General features: G+C 51.5%; 1 long non-coding RNA gene across 4 annotated transcripts in view; it reads left to right on the top strand.

Moving 5' to 3' along the window:
* LOC102493693 (uncharacterized) overlaps positions 1–5,101 on the top strand; it is a 40,517-nt gene that overhangs the window by 26,094 nt on the left and 9,322 nt on the right. The window lies entirely within an intron of this gene.

Here is a 5,101-nt window from a genome sequence, read left to right as displayed (position 1 = left end):
TAGTGCCACTCCAGAGATGAGAGTGGCAGGAAATCAAGGTCAAGGCCCCAGACACAATGGGGCCATTGTCAGTGTCAGTAAGTTGACTTGCAAGCAGCAGTTCCCCATCCACCCTCGTTCCTGCGCCCCACCCCCTGCCCCTGCCAGGAAGTCACCCAAACCTACTGCGTCTTTATTAGCCTCTGCTTGAAGGAAGCCGCATTCTGGATACTACCCAAGCCGGGGAGACTGGGCCGCCCCTGCATTGTCTGCTATGCCCACCAGGTGGCGACGGAGCACCACATTTCTGAGGGCGGGGAGGACGGCGAGGGGGCTGGCTGCTCCATCACTGATCAGGGCGTGGGGGAGCCCTGCCCTTCCTGTTTTATCCGAGAGAAACAAAACACCAAGCCAGATTATACTTTCCCTCACCCCTTACACTGAGGTCACCGGGGTCTGGAATCTCAGCGGCTCTTTCCTCGGCAAACGGCAAAATGGCAGTGGAGTGCCGCACCTTTCCTTGATGGAGAAGAAAACCAGGGAGGGGTAAAGTCTTAACTCCACAGTTCCCTCAGATAGACTGACTGCCTCTCTGGTCTGGATTAATCGATTGGCTGATTGATCGGTTGGATTAGGGCAAAACTGTCATCTCTGAAAGACCTTCCCTGACCCACACCCCACATGCTGCATGTATGACGGTGAATGGACACATATTTTCCACTAGTGCATGTTCTCTGTGAGAGCAGGGACCGTGTCTGTTTTCGTTCACCAATGTGTTCTGAGCGCCTAGTACCCTATCTGGCACATAGTAGGTATTGAGTAAACACCTGTCAACACTATAAATGACCGAGTGCCCTGTTGAGCAGTGGGGAGTAGAGGCATGCTTCAGGTTCCTGAGAAGTCAGCCGTGTGCGGACAGGTAGTGCCTGGGACCATTTGGCAGGCTGCATGTGGCCCAGGCTATCAAATTTTGGGTTAAGACATCTGGTTTGAGCTCTGGCCACCTGGCCTCACAGGCTTCTCTCCAGTCCTCATATGCTGGAGAAGCGCGTCAGCCTTTCCAAGCCTTATTGTCCTTATCCGTAAAATGGGGATAAAAGCAGCATCTATCTCCGGAGGCCATCGTGAGGGTTCTGAGAGAACACACAGAAGGTACCTGGCACAGAGCCTGGGACCCAGTAGGCACTCATTGAACCTAGTCGTAGTTATTACTGCTGCTGCTGCTGGGGAAGAAACTTTCTCCCTGGCCACAGCCTGACCGCTTCAGGCAGGTGCCAGCTGAAGTGCGGGTCTGGGGCTGAGAGGACAGCTCCATTAGACTTGTCTCTTGGCAGTTCTGACTTGGTTTCTTCTGTGAACTGGTCCAGGAAGCTGAAGCTAGTGGACTTTCTCTCTCCCAGTGGCAGGTCTGACCCTCTGGACAGAGGTCAGATCCGTCTGGTGCAATCAGCCTCCTGCTGCTTAGCTTCCCCAGGACACTGAGCCCGGCAGGCCGGCAAGCCCTAAAGCTCATTCCAGCACCACGCCCTCAGGACAGTGGTGAGCAGTTTCATCTTGTCCCTGCTTACAGGAAGCACAGAGCTGGGGTGTGAGATGGAAGATGGTGATTAAAGCAACACAGAGAAATGTGCATTCATGTTTTTAAAAAGAATTATTTTATTTATTATTATTATTATTATTTGACCAAAGAGAGAGAGGGAAAGTGAGAAAGCAAGTCACCAGGTCGGAGACTTGAGCCACTGTTGGCCCTACGGGAGTAAGTAGAACATAGGGTGGGCTGATCACCCCTATGTCCCCATGTTCCTGTATCAGGAGTCTAGTACCTTAACCACCACACCACCTGCTGGCCCTCTTTTTTTTTTTTTTGGATACGAGAGGGCTCATGTGCATGCATGAAACAGAGAGAGACCCCTATCAGAGCCTGGTTGCACTGTAGTCCTTTTCCCTTCAATTTTCCATTCTGTCAGGATCCTGGGCACGCCTGTGTGTGCACATGTCTGGTGAGTTTTTCAAGTTACCAGTGCCAGGACTTGAACCTGGTTGATCATGTGGAATCTGGCTTCCTCTGTGCAGAGCTTCACTGCTGTACTATGTGGTTCTCCTTAATTTTAACTGTGATAAGAGACAGGGCCTGGGACCAGTAGTTGATGTAATGGCTATGTTGCTGGACTCCCATGTAGTCGACCGCTGTTCGAGTCCTGGACCCGGTGGCTTAAACTCACACCAGGTGCGTGTGCATGCATGCCCAAGATCCCGAGAGGAGAATGGAGGAGAAGGGATTGCGTCGTGGCCATCCCCCCTGGGGGGGGTGATTTCTCACTTTCTGTCTCTCTCAGGTTTTCTGGAGAGTGCAAAAGCCCTATAGCAAACACCCCCCCCAAAAAAAAAAAAAAAAAAAAAAAACCAGCAGGAACCGCAGAGGGACAAATCACAGTTGGAGAGTAGGACCAGCAGATGGCATAATGGTTACATCGCTGGACTCCTACACAGCTGACCATGATTTGAGTCCTGGATCTGGTGGCTTAAAACACACAGGCCAAGCATGTGCGTGTGCCTGCCCAAAATCTGGAGAGGAGAATGGAGGAGAAAAGACTGTGCTGTGCCCTGGGAGGAGGAATTATCGGGTGATTTCTCACTTTCTCTCTCTCTGTTTCTGTCTCTCCAGAGAGTGCACATGCCCGATAACAAAAATCTCTTTTAAAAAAAATCCCCAAACAGCTCCTTCTGTTAAACCATATTTTCATGGATTCAACAAATAGATGTAAATCTTTCTGCAGTTGAGGGCGGAGTGCACATTTTCTAAGTGTGCAGGTCAGATAGGAGTCCCTGGTCCCAGATACCCCAGCATGGGCTGTCAGAGCGAGCCAGCGTAGGTTGGAGAGAATCACTCAGGGTAGGTGGGCATGGACTCCCTGGGGATTGGAGCTGTTCTGAGACCACCCAAGAAACTTGGCGACACCATCCTTGCTAGCCTGAGCCTGGTCTCTGCTCACTTATGTCCCCAAGAGTTTGTAGTGTCCCCTCCCTTACCCACCTCAGCCTAGGACCCCTCCCTTCTCTCCTTCTCCCTCCTAAAAGCAATAATCCCAACAAAAGTGACCATTGACTCTGTGGTCTGCTCCCCGCCACTTGAAAACACAAGAAGCCATGGGAGGGGTGAGGTGGAGCTGAAGGGGTGAGGGTGGAGGAGGAGTAGAACCTTCCTGAGCTGCTCTTCTCCCACCAACTCTAGAAGGGTGAGCCAGGAGGCTGGGCAGACAGGGCTTGAGAAAGAAGAGGCCAGAGGGGCTCCAAAGTACAGACGATACAGCCCTAAAAGCCTGGGGTTTGGGGGAGTTGATGGGGAAAGGGTGATGATGTCCCAGCTTGGGTCACCCTCTGCAGGCTCTGCCGCCCGTCAAACCAGGTTTGAATCCTGACTCTGCCACTTATAATCCAGGTGACCTTGGGAAGTCACTTAACTTCCCTGAGCCTCAGTTGCCCCATCTGTTAAATGGGATTCATTAAACTCTCATGAGGCTTGTGGGGATTGAAAAAGATAATGAATGCAGAATGTGCCAGCCAGGGCTGGACAGAGAGCGAACACCCGAGCCAGGCTTTCCTCCTATGCTGCCAAGCTGTTGCCACTGTGGTCAGATAGACTCTAGGAGGCCATTGGTGAGCTCCTGCTCCTGCTCTCTGAGCTCCAGCTCTCGGCCCGAAGACCAGATCGGGTCTTTCAAGCTAAAACGCCACATCATCAAAGTGAAACTTCAGGGAAGCCAACAGATCCCAAAATAGACCAGTTTTCCCTGCAAACAGGAGATTCTAGTCTAAGTGAGCCAGTGCTATGAGGAAATAAAACTTGTGGCTTTCTTGGGAATGTGAACTATTGGCCCACCTCAGCCCTCGGCACCTGGTGTCTGAAATAAGGCCACCGAACTAGCTCAAGAGGCTTCCTAGACACATCGGACTTCTGTTTCACACACGCCCTCCTTGCCCACAGACATTCCTCCTTTACCTCCCACCAGTGGCGTTTGTTACCAGACTCACTGTCTCAACATTTTGCTTAAGATTAAGCCAAGTGACTCCAGGTGACTCTCAGGTGACTCTCTTATCATAGAATTCCACCAATTATAGCTGTTAACAACTAGGTAATCTTCCTCCCCATTCTCAACCTTTGCATTTAATATCACCCTGAAATTGGGCCAGCAGGGGTACGGAGGTTAAGATGGCTGGATCCCATGGCTAACTGCGCAGTTCAAATCCTGGACCCAGTGGCTTGAAAATCAGGCCAGGCGCATGTGTATGCATGCCCATAACCCAAGAGGAGAAAAGTTTGCAGTGTGGCCATCCCTCCTAGGAGGTGATTCCTCACTTTCTCTCTGGTGAAAGCATACACCCTATAAGAAAAAAAGAAAATCACCGTGAAATCTATAAAACCTTGGTGCATTATTTGGGACAACTTGAATGTTGTCACACTAGGCAATCCTCCTCAACCCTGGCCCAGATAAAACTCTTCTTTACTGACTTTGTCTAGGCACGTCTCTTAGGTTGCTGCTGCTGTGGCCATGCACAGTTTGGCCAGCTTCCACGGGGAGGGCAGCCCAGTCAGCTGGGGAGCTTTCCTCCCTGCCTGACAATGACATCAGGTCCCTGGGCCTCATATGGGAAACTCAGAGTGCCTGGGAGAATCACTGGCAAGTCCCCCACCTTACCAGACTGCAAGGTGACTGGCTGGCCTGGGAAGCGGGATGAGGACCTCTGAGCTGACTTCTCTACATTTAGTTTTTATCCTTGTCAGTGCCAGAGATCTGCTTCCCTCTCTGCCAGGGAGCCACAAGGGAAGGGAAAAGCGCTGGGTGGGTAAGGAGACCGAGAAGTTTCTCCAGTGTATCAAGAGGAAAGGGGCCATCTCGTTATTTTTAATCCCATGTTGAAATCAGTGACTAGAGGAGCCAGGATCCCACATGGTCATCTGCGTGGCTCAAATCCCAGCCCTGGTGTGTGTGCAAGTGTGCCCAGGAACCTGACAGGTTGGAGAGATGACGGGATTGCAGCGTGACTGCACCCTACTGCGTGGTGCTTTCTCCTCTCTCCCTCTCCGTCTCTGGTGAGCATACATGCCCTCTGGCCAAAAGAA

The sequence above is a fragment of the Tupaia chinensis genome, unplaced genomic scaffold (assembly GCF_000334495.1).
Source record: "Tupaia chinensis unplaced genomic scaffold, TupChi_1.0 Scaffold000484_1, whole genome shotgun sequence".
NCBI classification, from domain to species: Eukaryota; Metazoa; Chordata; class Mammalia; order Scandentia; family Tupaiidae; genus Tupaia; species Tupaia belangeri.
Note: the sequence above shows the minus strand (reverse complement) of the source record. Positions and strands in the feature narration are given on the sequence as shown.